The sequence below is a fragment of the Triticum dicoccoides genome, chromosome 6A (genome assembly GCF_002162155.2).
Source record: "Triticum dicoccoides isolate Atlit2015 ecotype Zavitan chromosome 6A, WEW_v2.0, whole genome shotgun sequence".
Taxonomy (NCBI): domain Eukaryota; kingdom Viridiplantae; phylum Streptophyta; class Magnoliopsida; order Poales; family Poaceae; genus Triticum; species Triticum dicoccoides.
The window spans coordinates 239,000,897-239,017,029 of record NC_041390.1 but is presented as its reverse complement, the minus strand read 5'-3'; positions in this window follow the sequence as shown (position 1 = coordinate 239,017,029).

Below are 16,133 nucleotides of genomic sequence, written 5' to 3'. Positions count from 1 at the left end.
CACCCGCAGCTTCTGAGCCAACCTCGTCAGGATGCTCCTGATGCTGCTCATCCTGGACTTTTCCTACTCCAGCTTTGGCCACGGAGAACACAACAACAGCACCGCCTGCGCCGGTTGTGTCGCCTGCGGCACCCGCCTCACCAGATGCCGCCGTGGCACCTATGGCGTCGCGGCCGCGTGAGAGGGGGCCTTTGAAGTGGAGAGGTGTGTGGTCGCACTGGGTTTCTTCTTGGGTGCTATGTACGGAGAAGGTGATGACGAAGAAGACGATGATGAAGATCGACGCGTTGTTCACAACTTTGGGTTCTCGCAAGCGAGCCCCCCCCCACCTGGCGCGCCAAAGATATCGTGGACGAACATGATCACTTGTGGGGCCATGAGCCCATTGTGGTTCGGCAAGGGGATATCATGTTACACAAAGAGAGAAAACCATAAGACAACATGAAAATGGGGCTCTGGTCGTTTTTACCAAGGTTCGGGCCGCTAGGAAGCGTAAAACCCTACTACTGCTTTAGTGGATTGGATTGGAGGATACACAAGAACACGCAGCGCTCAAGCCCGGCAACATGGCCTCGGGGAGAGCTGCTACGCGTGTACAAGTCTGAGGGGGTCCGAGTCCTCCTCTAGGTTGCCTGGGACCTCCTTTTATGGCCCAAGGGGTAACCACGGTGGAAAAATGATACGTCTCCAACGTATCTATAATTTTTGATTGCTCCATGCTATGTTATCTACTGTTTTGGGTAATATTGGGCTTTATTATCCACTTTTATATTATTTTTGGGACTAACCTATTAACCGGAAGCCTAGCCCAGATTTGCTGTTTTTTGCCTATTTCAGTGTTTCGAAGAAAAGAAATATCAAACGGAGTCGAAACGGAACGAAATCAACTGGAGAAGTTATTTTTGGAAGGAAAGCTACCGAAAAAGCTTGGATTGCACGTCAGGAAAGAAGGGAGGTGCCCACGAGGGTGGGAGGCGCGCCCAGCCCCCTAGGGCGCGCCCCCTGCCTCGTGGTTCCCCCTTCGGTCCACCGACGTGCTTCTTTCACCCATATATACCTATGTATCCTAAAACTTCCAGAATATACAATAGATCGGGAGTTCCACCGCCAGAAGCCTCTGTAGCCACCGAAAACCAATCTAGACCCGTTCCGGCACCCTGCCGGAGGGGGCAATCCTTCTCCGGTGTCCATCTTCATCATCCCGGTGCTCTCCATGACGAGGAGGGAGTAGTTCTCCCTCGGGGCTAAGGGTATGTACTAGTAGCTATGTGTTTGATCTCTCTCTCTCTCTCTCGTGTTCTTGAGGCGATACGATCTTGATGTATCGCGAGCTTTGCTATTATAGTTGGATCTTATGTTTCTCCTCCCCCTCTACTCTCTTGTAATGAATTGAGTTTCCCCTTTGAAGTAAACTTATGGATTGAGTCTTTAAAGATTTGAGAAAACTTGATGTATGTCTTGCCGGGGATATCTGTGGTGACAATGGGATACCACGTGATTCACTTGATGTATGTTTGGGTGATCAACTTGCGGGTTCCGCCCATGAACCTATGCATAGGGGTTGGCACACGTTTTCGTCGTGATTCTCCAGTAGAACTTTGGGGCACTCTTTGAGGTCCGTTGTGTTGGTTGAATAGATGAATCTAAGATTGTGTGATGCATATCGTATAATCATACCCGCGGATACTTGATTTTTTTAAAACTATGACGAATTTTATAGCAAATTCGAAAACTATACACCCTAATGTTTAAAAATCAAAACTATGACCCCATCGGCCTCTCGCGGGCCGAAAAGGGCCTTTTCGGCCTACTGTTGGCCGAAGTGAGCTTTTTAGCCTCCAGTCGGCCGAAAAGTGGTCAGCTGGGCCGAAAATAGTAACTTTGGCTTACTGTTGACCGAAGAGTGATCTTCAGCTTTGTGAAGGCCGAAGAGTGCCGGAGCCATCCAGGCCCTTTGCCTCGCTGCAGCTACATGTACGCTGGCTGGCTGGCTTGCTGCCATATGCATGCAGCAGCCTTTACTCGTGGATATGGACTCAATCTCACATGCATGCAGCTGCACATACCTTGTCGTTCCATCCATCGATCTTATATGGCATTATCTAATCACGCGCAGCTGGCCGTTGGTGGCTTGGTGCTACTGATTATCTAATCGTATGTACTAATGCATGTCCCAGATGCTCGCCTCGCTACAGTTACAGACTCGTTGGAATTGACCTGTCGTTCCATCCACCCATCCATCGATCTCACATGGCATGCAAAGTTTGTACGTCCACCACTTGCCTGTTCATCTGGTGATGGAGACGGTACTGCGTGTGCATGTACTATCTATGCAGACTAGTAATAGTGCTTTGCATGTGGATATACTATCTACGTATACTAGTAGCAGTGCAGGATTATTGTGCAAGTGCATGGTCGGTAGTAGTAGTGTGTGTTAGAGCAACTCCTACCTGCCGATCCAAACGGATAAAAAGTGGCCGTTTGGATCGGCCGAGCGAGCGCATGTGTCCGATTTTTCGTTTGGGTCGACGCATGCACTCAACGCTGGCAAGATGTTTGGATCGACGCATGCACCCAACGCTGGCAGGACCAGACCTCCCAATTGGGAGAGTCGGCCGCGTACGCCACCATCCGCCGCTGCTCCTCCGTGAGCAGCTCGTGTTAGCCCGATTATCAAGATCAATCTAGGAGATGAACATCTACAAGAAAAGAGTGGTGTCTACATACCCTTGTAGACCGAAAACGTTAACAATTTAGAGATCGTGGTTGGCTTAGTCGGTCGCGGTTTGGGTTTGGGTACGCGCTTCAACCGAAACAGATACGCGTGGACGATTTAGGTCGGCCGGTTGGAGTTGCTCTTATAGCTGCGTACTACATGCTGCAGGTGATTAGATAATACAATAGCACCAACGGCCAGCTACGCGTGATTAGATAATGCCATGTGAGATCAATGGATGGAACGACATGTACGTGCAGCAGCATGCATATGAGATGAGTCCATATCCACGAGCAGAGGCTGCTGCATGCATATGGCAGCAAGCCTGCCAACTAGCGTACATGCAGCTGCAGCGAGGCATACGGCTCCGGCACTCTTCGGCCTTCACGAAGCCAAAGACCACACTCTTCGGTCTACATAGGGCCGAAGACCACTCTGCGGCCAGCAGTAAGCCGAAGCTGCTATCTTCAGCCCAGCTGGCCACTCTTTGGCTAACAGGAGGCTGAAGAGCTCACTTCGGCCAACGGTGCGCCGAAAAGACCCTTTTCGGCCAACAGGAGGCCGACGGGGTCATAGTTTTGATTTTTATGTATTAGGACGTATAGTTTCCGAATTTGCTATAAAATTCATCGTACTTTCAAAAAAAAATCCAGATACTTGAGGTGACATTGGAGTATCTAGGTGACATTAGGGTTTTGGTTGATTTGCGTATTAAGGTGTTATTCTAGTATGAACTCTAGGGCTGTTTGTGACACCTATAGGAATAGCCCAACGGATTGATTGGAAAGAATAACTTTGAGGTGGTTTCGTACCCTACCATAATCTCTTCGTTTGTTCTCCGCTATTAGTGACTTTGGAGTGACTCTTTGTTGCATGTTGAGGGATAGTTATGTGATCCAATTATGTTATTATTGTTGAGAGGACTTGCACTAGTGAAAGTATGAACCCTAGGCCTTGTTTCAATGCATTGCAATACCGTTTACGCTCACTTTTATCATTAGTTACCTTGCTGTTTTTATATTTTCAGATTACAAAACCTTTATCTACTATCCATATACCACTTGTATCACCATCTCTTCGCCGAACTAGTGCACCTATACAATTTACTATTGTATTGGGTGTGTTGGGGACACAAGAGACTCTTTGTTATTTGGTTGCAGGGTTGCTTGAGAGAGACCATCTTCATCCTACGCCTCCTACGGATTGATAAACCTTAGTTCATCCACTTGAGGGAAATTTGCTACTGTCCTACAAACCTCTGCACTTGGAGGCCCAACAACGTCTACAAGAAGAAGGTTGTGTAGTAGACATCAAGCTCTTTTCTGGCGCCGTTGCCGAGGAGGTGAGTGCTTGAAGGTATATCTTTAGATCTTGCATTCCAGTCTTTTAGTTTCTTGTTTTAGCACTAGTCTAGTTTACAAAAGAAAACTATAAAAAAATGGAATTGAGTCTACCTCATACGCTTCATATTTTTAATATCTTTCATGAGTAATATGGAAAGGAAAATTGTGCTCAAATGCTAGAATAAGAATTACATAGAATGCTTGGCATAAAATATGTGAATAATGAGCATGATTGCAATGTTGTTAGTACGAATTCTTTGAATATCCATGATACTAATGATGATTGCACTAGTTATGATGAAAATGTCTCCTATAAACATGTCAATTTTTGTGGAGTACATTGGGTTTGTAAGTACACACCAAATAGGGAAGATAGATATTGCAAGAGGCATAAGTACTTAGAAACTGAATTGTTGCAATAAAGTCTCGATGATTGTGCTGAAAAATTCAATATTTTCTGCGCCCCTTGTGAACTTTGCAATGAACATGGTCATTTAAATCTCCAATGCAAATTGTTTCATGACCGAATCGTATCCAAAAATTGTGATAATTTGATTACCCTTGATCATCATAAAGAGCTTAGTCTTCTTTTGGGGTATGAGGAAATGAAACGTATAACTGAGGGTATTCCAAAGTTTAATCTTGATAAACTTCTTGGATTTTATCTAGAGGAAATTTATATGTATTGTGCGGTGAATTGTATTGAAAATCCTTATATTGCCAATTACATAAAGAAAAGAAAACAAATAGAAGATGAATAGAATACTAATGAAAGGGAAGAGACTTCCCAATACCCACCTATTATTTCTTATGATGAATCAGGTAACGAGGAGGAGCCTCCTATTCAACCAATCTCATTAATAAGGAGCTCCAAAAAGAGGATTGAACCCACACATGATGTGGTGAAGAAGAAGAAAAGAAAAAAAGGAAGAGAGGTAAAAAGATATCTCTCCCAAATAATGCTGCTCCTATTACTATTTGTGCCTCATGAGAATATAATTTTGGAAGATAATGATACTTCTTATGATCTTGAAAATCTTTTTGGCACTTGCTTGGAAGAATATGATAATTGCTATACTATTGGTGCTATCTATACTATTAATGATGAGAGTGATTATGCTTATGATATGAAAAGGCCCAAGCTTGGGGATGCTATGTTTGATGAAGATGATGTTTTTGAGAATATATTTGCTGCAATTAATGTTTGTCCCAAGCTTGGGGATGCTACGCTTAATGAAGATGATATTTTTAGTATCCCAAGTTTTGATATGCAAATTTATAATGATAATAACATGCCTCCTACTTATGGTAATTATTGTGATGATACATATGCTATAAAAAGTAGTGAGGATTATATTTATAAAACTTTTCATGATTATGGTTACCCCTTTTCTGAACATTACTCTTTTAATGTGGAAACAATCTATAGTATTCAAGTCTCTTAAAATACTCCCACTATCCCGAATGAGAAGAATTTTGCTTATGTGGAGAGTAATAAAATTTCTATGCTTGTAGATCATGAAAAGAATGCTTTAGGTGCTGGTTATATTGTCGAATTCATTCATGATGGTACTGAAAATTATTATGAGGGAGGAACATATGCTTGTAGGAATTGCAATAATATCAAGTTTCCTCTCTATGTGCTTAAAGTTTTGAAGTTATGCTTGTTTTGCCTTCCTATGCTAGTTGATTATTGTTCCCATAAGTTGTTTGCTCACAAAACCCCTATGCATATGAAGTATGTTAGACTTAAATGTTCTAGTCATATTCTTCATGATGCTCTCTTTATGTTTCAGTTCTTATCCTTTATGTGAGCATCATTGAAATCATCATGCCTAGCTAGGGGCGTTAAACGATAGCGCTTGTTGGGAGGCAACCCAATTTTATTCTTGTTCCTTGCTTTTTGTTCCTGTTTAGTAATAAATAATTCATCTATCCTATGTTTAGATGTGGTTTTATGCTTTTAATTAGTGTTTGTGCCAAGTAGAATCTTTGGGAAGACTTGGGGAAAGTCTTGTTGATCATGCTGTAAAAAACAGAAACTTTAGCGCTCACGAGAATTGCTGCCATTTTTAGTTGGAGCATACTATTTAGTTAATTCTTTTTGCAGATGATTAATAGATAAAATCCTCAGGTCCAGCAATTTATTTGATAATTTTATGAGTTCCAGAAGTATACGTTTGATCCAGATTACTACGGACTGTTCTGTTTTTGACAGATTCTGTTTTTCGTCTGTTGTTTGCTTATTTTAATGAATCTATGGAGAGTAAAAGAGTTTATAAATCATAGGGAAGTTGTAATACATTAGTTTTAACATCAATATAAATAAAGAATGAGTTCATTACAGTACCTTGAAGTGGTGTTTTTTTTCTTTCACTAACGGAGCTAACGAGTTTTCTGTTAAGTTTTGTGTTATGAAGTTTTCAAGTTTGGGTAAAGATTCGATGGATTATGGAATAAGGAGTGGCAAGAGCCAAAGCTTGGGGATGCCCAAGGTACCCGAAGGTAATATTAAAGAACAACCAAGAGCCTAAGCTTGGGGATGCCCCGGATGGCATCCGCTCTTTCGTCTTTGTTCATCGGTAACTTTACTTGGAGCTATATTTTTATTCGCCACATGATATGTGTTTTGCTTGGAGCGTCATTTTATTTCATTATGTTTTGCTTAATGTTTGAATAAAATACCAAGATCTGTAAATCTTAAATGTTAGAGAGTCTTCACATAGTTGCATAATTATTCGACTACTCATTGATCTTCACTTATATCATTCGGAGTAGTTTGTCTTTTGCTATAGTGCTTCACTTATATCTCTTTAGAGAACAGTGGTGGTATTAAAGAAATAGATGAACTCTCATGCTTCACTTATATCATTTTGAGAGTTTTAAATAGCATGGTAATTTGCTTAAATAATCCTAATATGCTAGGCATCCAAGAATAGTAAAAACTTTAATATATAGTATTGAATACTAAGAGAAGTTTGATGCTTGATGATTGTTTTGAGATATGGAGGTAATAATATCAAAGTCGTGCTAGTTGAGTAGTTGTGAATTTGAGGAATACTTGTGTTGAAGTTTGCAAGTCCCGTAGCATGCACGTATGATAAACGTTGTGTAACAAATTTGAAACATGAGGTGTTATTTGATTGTCCTCCTTATGAGTGGCGGTCGGGGACGAGTGATGGTCTTTTCCTACCAATCTATCTCCCTAGGAGCATGCGCCTAGTACCGAGGTTTTTGATGACTTGTAGATTTTTGCAATAAGTATGTGAGTTCTTTATAACTAATGTTGAGTCCATGGATTATACGCACTCTCACCCTTCCATCCTTGCTAGCCTCTTCGGTACCGTGCATTGCCCTTTCTCACATTGAGAGTTGGTGCAAACTTCGTCGGTGCATCCAAACCCCGTGATATGATACGCTCTGTCACACATAAACCTCCTTATATCTTCCTCAAAACAGCCACCATACCTACCTATTATGGCATTTCCATAGCCATTCCGAGATATATTGCCATGCAACTTTCCACCGTTCCGTTATTATGACACGCTTCATCATTGTCATATTGCTTTGCATGATCATGTAGTTGACATTGTATTTGTGGCAAAGCCACCGTTCATAATTCTTTCATACATGTCACTCATGCATCATTGCACATCCCGGTACACCGCCGGAGGCATTCATATAGAGTCATATTTTGTTCTAAGTATCAAGTTGTAATTCTTGAGTTGTAAGAAAAATAAAAGTGTGATGATCATCATTATTACAGCATTGTCCCAGTGAGGAAAGGATGATGGAGACTATGATTCCCCCATAAGTCGGGATGAGACTCCGAACAAAAATAAATAAATAAAAGAGGCCAAATAAGCCCAAATAAAAAAAGAGAAAAGAGGCCATAAAAAAAGAGAAGGCCCAAATAAAAAAATAAAAAAATGGGAGAAAAAGAGAGAAGGGGCAATGCTACTATCCTTTTACCACACTTGTGCTTCAAAGCAGCACCATGATCTTCTTGATAGAGAGTCTCCTATGTTGTCACTTTCATATACTAGTGGGAATCTTTCATTATAGAACTTGGATTGTATATTCCAATGTTGGGCTTCCTCAAATTGCCCTAGGTCTTCGTGAATAAGCGAGTTGGATGCACACCCACTAGTTTTTCTTTTGTTGAGCTTTCATACAATTATAGCTCTAGTGCATCCGTTGCATGGAAATTCCTACTCACTCACATTGATATCTATTGATGGGCATCTCCATAGCCCATTAATACGCCTAGTTGATGTGAGACCATCTTCTCCCTTTTTGTCTTCTCCACAACCACCCTTCTATTCCACCTATAGTGCTATGTCCATGGCTCACGCTCATGTATTGCGTGAAGATTGAAAAAGTTTTGAGAATGTCAAAAGTATGAAACAATTTCTTGGCTTGTCATCGGGGTTGTGCATGATTTAAATATTTTGTGTGGTGAAGATAGAGAATAGCCAGACTATATCATTTTGTAGGGATAACTTTCTTTAGCCATGTTATTTTGAGAAGACATAATTGCTTTGTTAGTATGCTTGAAGTATTATCATTTCTATGTCAATATGAACTTTTGTCTTGAATCTTATGGATCTGAATATTCATACCACAATTAAGAAGAATTACATTGAAATTATGCCAAGTAGCACTCCGCATCAAAAATTCTGTTTTTATCATTTACCTACTCGCGGACGAGTAGGAATTAAGCTTGGGAATGCTTGATACGTCTCCAACGTATCTATAATTTTTTATTGCTCCATGCTATGTTATCTACTGTTTTGGGCAATATTGGGCTTTATTATCCACTTTTATGATATTTTTGGGACTAACCTATTAACCGGAGGCCCAGCTCAGATTTGCTGTTTTTTGCCTATTTCAGTGTTTCGAAGAAAACGAATATCAAACGGAGTCGAAACGGAACAAAATCAACTGGAGAAGTTATTTTTGGAAGGAAAGCTACCGGAAAAGCTTGGAGTGCACATCAGGAAAGAAGGGAGGTGTCCACGAGGGTGGGGGCGCGCCCCCCTGCCTCATGCCCCCCCTTCGGTCCACCGACGTGGTTCTTTCACCCATATATACCTACGTATCCTAAAACTTCCAGAACAGACAATAGATCGGGAGTTCCGCCGCCAGAAGCCTCAGTAGCCACTGAAAACCAATCTAGACCCGTTCCGGCACCCTGCCGGAGGGGGCAATCCTTCTCCGGTGGCCATCTTCATCATCCCGGTGCTCTCCATGATAAGGAGGGAGTAGTTCTCCCTCGGGGCTGAGGGTATGTACTAGTAGCTATGTGTTTGATCTCTCTCTCTCTCGTGTTCTTGAGGTGATATGATCTTGATGTATCGCGAGCTTTGCTATTATAGTTGGATCTTATGTTTCTCCTCCCCCTCTACTCTCTTGTAATGAATTGAGTTTCCCCTTTGAAGTAATCTTATCGGATTGAGTCTTTAAAGATTTGAGAAAACTTGATGTATGTCTTGTCGTGGATATCTGTGGTGACAATGGGATACCACGTGATTTACTTGATGTATGGTTTGGTGATCAACTTGCGGGTTCCGCCCATGAACCTATGCATAGGTGTTGGCAGATGTTTTCGTCGTGCTTCTCCGGTAGAACTTTGGGGCACTCTTTGAGGTCCTTTGTGTTGGTTGAATAGATGATCTGAGATTGTGTGATGCATATCGTATAATCATACCCGTGGATACTTGAGGTGACATTGGAGTATCTAGGTGACATTAGGGTTTTGGTTGATTTGTGTCTTAAGGTGTTATTCTAGTACGAACTCTAGGTCTGTTTGTGACACCTATAGGAATAGCCCAACGGATTGATTGGAAAGAATAACTTTGAGGTGGTTTTGTACCCTACCATAATCTCTTCGTTCGTTCTCTGATATTAGTGACTTTGGAGTGACTCTTTGTTGCATGTTGAGGGATAGTTATGTGATCCAATTATGTTATTATTGTTGAGAGGACTTGCATTCGTGAAAGTATGAACCCTAGACCTTATTTCAACGCATTGCAATACCATTTACGCTCACTTTTATCATTAGTTAACTTGCTGTTTTAATATTTTTCAGATTTCAAAAACCTTTATCTACTATCCATATACCACTTGTATCACCATCTCTTCGCCGAACTAGTGCACCTATACAATTTACTATTGTATTGGGTGTGTTGGGGACACAAGAGACTCTTTGTTATTTGGTTGCAAGGTTGCTTGAGAGAGACCATCTTCATCCTACGCCTCCTACGGTTGATAAACCTTAGGTCATCCACTTGAGGGAAATTTGCTACTGTCCTACAAACCTCTGCACTTGGAGGCCCAACAACGTCTACAAGAAGAAGGTTGTGTAGTATACATCAAAAAATAGACATTATCTTGTGATTAGATAACTAACAATGCTATCATACCTAACTCTGGCACTTAGGACAAAATGCCATAAATGCTACCTTAGGTGTCATGCGGGGGTGAATCCCCGGCAAGCTTATATCACCGCTTAGCTAGCTTTGCTTATCATCTTGACACGCCCTTAGACGGGTGTCACAAGGGTGTGATCTGTCTTCCAGTGGGTCACCACGTGCATAGTGAGATCCACTTACCTGCCTGGGGGCTCGACACCGCGTGAACAAGTGATTGCCGTTGCAATACAGTGGAGCAGTGGTAATTATCATGTGCCTGTCGGGGGCAGGGCTTGCCGGGCATTCTTGGAGGGGTGTGCGGCACAGTCTTTGGTCGCCCGGGAGGCGTGGTTAGCACGGTTTGGCTTTGCTATTGGCTTGTGGTATCGACCCTGCCTGCCTCGCCTGGACGGTATGGTAAACTCCTCTTGGAATCTTGACTTGTATGTTAGCTTGGTCTTCTTGATACGCTCCTTGGTCTCATGAAGTGTGGCTTCTCTTGCTCGGCCTTGTGTTGTGCATTGGTGCTGAATGCATGATCATTAGTACGTCTTTGTATGGGCTTGGTCAAAAAACGTGCATGTTCATTGCATTGATAGCTAGCTTTCGGCTTCATCTCTCTAAGGTACGCACCCAGGTAATCCGGATGTAACAATCGCAGAGGTTCTCCCTTTACTCCCTAGCCGAAGAATCAGGAACATAGGGGGTAAGCATAGGAGCAAGGCAACCTAGCTTGGCCAAATCTTAAGTCAAATTGATGCATATACTAGCTTTAAAACGATACTGGAAGGGTGGAAACACGACAGAGACTAATGAATGCACTGAAGATGTATTTATCAACTTCGTAAAAGAAGCCCCCAGGTATGACCGGGTGGTACATTTTAAGATGTGTGTCGAGAAAAACTTAACGTAGGTCAGCTTAGTCGAACACAGCCTAGGAAATACTAACCAAAAATAGAAAGAAAAGACTGTAAGAAGAAGAGACCAGGGAGGGTATTGACACTGGTCTAGCCATAGAGCGTCGAAGCCGAGCTGCGTTCCATGGATTTGGTTCCAGGGGATTGTTCGTTAGGTTGCGGAGACAATACGCCCCCCGTGCGAGCACTTGATCAATTATGAAGGGGCCCGCCCATTTGGGTGATAGCTTATTATTCTGCTTCTCTGAGAGGCGCAAGCCGAGTTCGCACACATTATATGCTTTTGCCCGAACTTTCCTACTCTGGTAGCACCAGGCCTGCTGTTGGTAAAAGGTAAAGAGGGCCCGAGCTATGTCGTGCTCCTTTTCCAGGGAATCCAGGTCATCTTGCCGATCTAGCTCAGCCTCCTTTTCTTCGTACATGCGCACTCTAGGTGCGCCATGGATAAGGTCGAGGAGGACCTCTTCTGCCCCGTACACCATGAAAAACGGTGTGTATCCATTGTAGCAATTAGGAGTGGTACACATGCCCCATAATACGGAGCCAAGATCCTCCATCTAGTGGCAGTTGGACTCTTTCAAGGAACGGACCAGTCGGGGCATAATGCTGCTCAGGATTAGTCCATTGGCCCGTTCAACCTGTCCATTCGACCATGGGTGATATACAGAGGTGTAGTCAAGCTTAATGCCCAAGTTGGCGCACCAGTCCTTTACTTCCTAGGCTGTGAAATTGGATCCATTGTCCGTTATTGTACTATGCAGGACACCATAACGGTGGACCATGTTGGATATAAAGTTCATGACCAGTCCGGATTTGGCTGAAGTTACTGGTTTCGTCTCAATCCATTTAGTGAATTTGTCGACCATAACTAGTAGATACTTCTTTTTCTTGGCCCCCTTTAAGTGGTCCGACCATGTCCAGCCCCCAGACCGCAAAAGACCATGTGCTTGGTATTGTCCGAAGAGCCGTGGAGAGCATGTGACTTTGATTTGCAAAGAGCTGGCATCCAACACATTGTTGGACAAGCATGTGGGCGTTTGCACGAATGGTGGGCCAAAAGAACCCGGCTCTAAAGGCCTTGCTGACCAGGGCCCGAGCTACTGCGTGATGACCGCCCATGCTGGCATGTATCTCATCCGAGAGCTGCCTCCCCTCCTCTTCGGATACACATATTTGGAGGACCCTGGTAGTGCTTTTCTTGTACAGTTCACCCTCGTGGACCTTATAGGCCTTAGATCACCGAATTATGCGTCTTGCCTCGGTTTGGTCATCGGGGAGCTCTTGGTGGAGAAGATAGGCGAGGAAGGGCCCAGTCCATGGCGTGATAACTGCCATGACTTCGTGGACCAAGACATTTCTTCGAGTGCCCAGCCTTCAATAATTTCCTAGTCTGGTTCGATGATAGGACGGATGATGTTTTCTGGACCATTGGCATCAGCGTCCTTGCGACACCATGGATTGCTTAAGGAGCCATTCCAAATATATGTTTTGAGGGATAGGATCGCGCTTAGTGCCCATGCGGGCAAGGACGTCGACAAATTGATTGCTGTCTGTGGAGGAATTCCAACCCCTCGAACTTGGTGGATATTTTGAGGACGACATTTTGATATGTTGTCATTTTTGGGTATTTTGCGTCGAATTCACTGTTGACTTGAGAGATGGCGAGATTAGAGTCACTGTGGGGACCCCGACTCATAAGTCGTGATCACCGAATGCACATGTACAGTGATCCCAGAGATTAATGCTCACCGAGCACACAGAAGCTGAATAACAGGAGTCTTACATCCATAAATACCGTCTTACACAAATTGTGACCATTATGGTCAAGCCTTACATTGATAAAGCCTCAAGAGTTGAATACGAAATAAACTTAAGCAGCGGAAATCTTTGTTGATAAGTAGAACCCATGCCATCTGCCTTAACCCTACAGGCATTCTGACCTGGAAACATCCTAGTTCGCATGTTCGTCACCAAGGAACTCTTCCTCGAAGTCCTGCTCTTCCATGCCTTGCCAATTAAATAACTAGTCGCAAGCCAATGAGTACTTTGAATGTACTCGCAAGCAACCCATGTTTTGGTTCACGATACAACAACGCATGATATAGGCAAATTTTTGCACAAAGCTAATTTTGAGTGCTATGACATGTTCAAGAACTGATAAAACATGCATTATATGAGTTCAAGTGACCATAGGTACTGGTTACAGATATCAACAGAAATAGAGTTGGTAACAACCCAACTCAATCATCTTGTCAAGTCTTTTGACTTGACCCAAGTAGTTCTCACCACTTATCCATACACACTACCCAAGTTTTGTAAACATGTGGACGTAGCCCAAGAGCGGTTACCCAACTGTCCTTGACCCTGGACACGGCTATTCGAATAGTTTGACACTTTTCAGAGGTTGCACATTTTACCCACAAGACTCGAGGAACTTCTGTGTCAAGCCATGACTCACGCTATATTACATACCCGAGGTAAGCACCCGGACATTATCTTTCCCTTGACAACACTAACAAAGAGTCCACTCATTGGCCCTTGTCCTCATGATTTACATCATGTGAGACTCACTCAAGATCGTACCATCCGAGAGGGGACTCAGCGGTGTGCCCGGTGTCTATAAAGATGGCCATAGTCACCCTTACTTGGCACGTCTCCGTATCGATAGAGTAACTCATACTCTCCCGCCACTAGTAATGCAGTATCCCTGCTAGTATTGACCAAAGTAGTAAACAAAGCCCCATCCCCTAAGGGGTATTGTGGTTGTACATATAAGGTTGGAATAACCCCTTGCAACTTAAACCAATCCGTTTTCGAAAACACACTCACACAACTTGCTCCGGTACACCACTTCTTTGTCAAGTGGTTACCTAGCTCACCATCTCCCTCGGGCATTAGTGGCACCCGATGGGGTTTTCGAAGAGTCTTTGAAAATGATCTTGTTTCCATCACCATGCATATACACATCCCCTTTATGCGTAGCACTACATAGCATCCTAAATACTCCCACCCACATAACCCTCATATAAGGTAGGGTCATGCATCATGCATGTTTCAACGAGGAAAGTATCAGAGGCAAACCACCTCAAGTGGTGTCCACATCATCACGACTCCGATGCAAGCAATAAAAGTGCTATATGACATGCATAAAAAGGGTTTCATAGACATGGTCAAAGGGCCGCTTGCCGGGCTCAGCAAAGTCTTCTGGTCCAACTCCTTCGTCAGCAAAGCAATCTATCGCCGCAAAATAATAACGAGAAAAATAAGGCAATAGTAAAACAGAAAACTCAATGTGCTCAGAAAAATGTCAACTTATTTTTGTTAAATACTAGGTGGAAAACTAAGAAGGGGAAAATTCTTAGTTTTTGTTTTGGAGCTAAGGGGACATAGTAATAGATTTCAAATAGGGATTTCATTGCTCTAATTTGAATTTAAATTTGAATAGTACAGAAAAGTTTGATGGATATTTATGAAAGATACACCATTAAATAGGTGGGATTATTACAAGATTTTAGGAGTTGGAATAATTTAATTTGTACAATTATTTTATCTTGAGGAATATTTGGAAAAAGAAAACTGGCCTTGTGCTAGTGGGCCAGAGTGAGCCGAGCGGCGCGCGCGCTAGGTTTAAACCTGATGGGCGGGGCCCAGGCGTCAGTGAGAGAGAGAGACGGGCGAGGGAGATGAGAGGATGACAGGCAGGGCCCACCTGTCATCTCCGACCTCGCGACCAGAGGGTCGGCGAGCTCACCGACGGTGATGCTGGGCACGGCAGGGCGAACTGAAGGCACGGTTGGACTCAACGTGGAGTCGCCATTCGGGTGGTGGTATTCGATGTCGCCAGATTAGCCTGGTTCACCGGCGACGAGGAGGTACGGAGGAGGAGCGTCGAGCCGTGGTCGTTCCGGTCGTTTCCGGCTGCAAACGAAGCGGGGGAGAGAGGGGAAATGGTAAGTGGAACGAGGCGGTTCTAGATCAAGGCAAAGGAGTAGCGGGGAGGGCTCATACCCGGTGGAGAACGGCGAGCCGAGGTGGCGGGGCTCGAGCTCGGGCTCCTCTAGAGAGGAACGGGAGGTGCAAGGGGTCGATTTGGAGTTGTAGGGGGTGAGTGGTGGGGAGAGGAGAGCCCGGGGAGGCTTAAATAGAGGGGGGGCGATGTGCACAGTGGCTCGTGCGCCGATGAGCTTGTAGCCATTGCTGGAGGCCACGGGCCTCGCTTGAGCATGTCTGGGGTCCATGTGGGAGTGATCTACGACCAGGGGGAAAGAGAGAAGGAGCAGTGGAGGACCAGAGCATCGCACGTGGGAGCATGCTCATTGGAGCTCTGGGGCGACCATGGCGCGTGTGTGAGGGAGGCAGTGGGAGGAGGAAAGTGGAGGGAGACAGGAGCGTGGCTTGTCGTGGACGTCGAGGCACATCGTCGGGCGCGCTGGGTGGAGGGGCGAGGTGGTCGGAGACATCGGGCAGAGGGCGGCTATAGTGCGGGAGTGCACTGTAGCATGCTCCAGAGCACGTGTGTGGCCGGCATGGCCATGTTTTAGGCAAGGTGGGCGCGACGAAACGTGTCTGGTAGCTCTATGGGGCAGTAAAGAAGAGGGGAGAGGCCTTGGTTGCCCTGGAGAGCCAGGAGGAGAGGAGTGGGGTCGAGAGAGAGAAATGGGCTATCCAGAGAGAGAATGTGGGGTTTTACCCCTCCAATAATTGATCTATGGACTTGCCATTGTTACTGGAGGTAGAAGGGGAC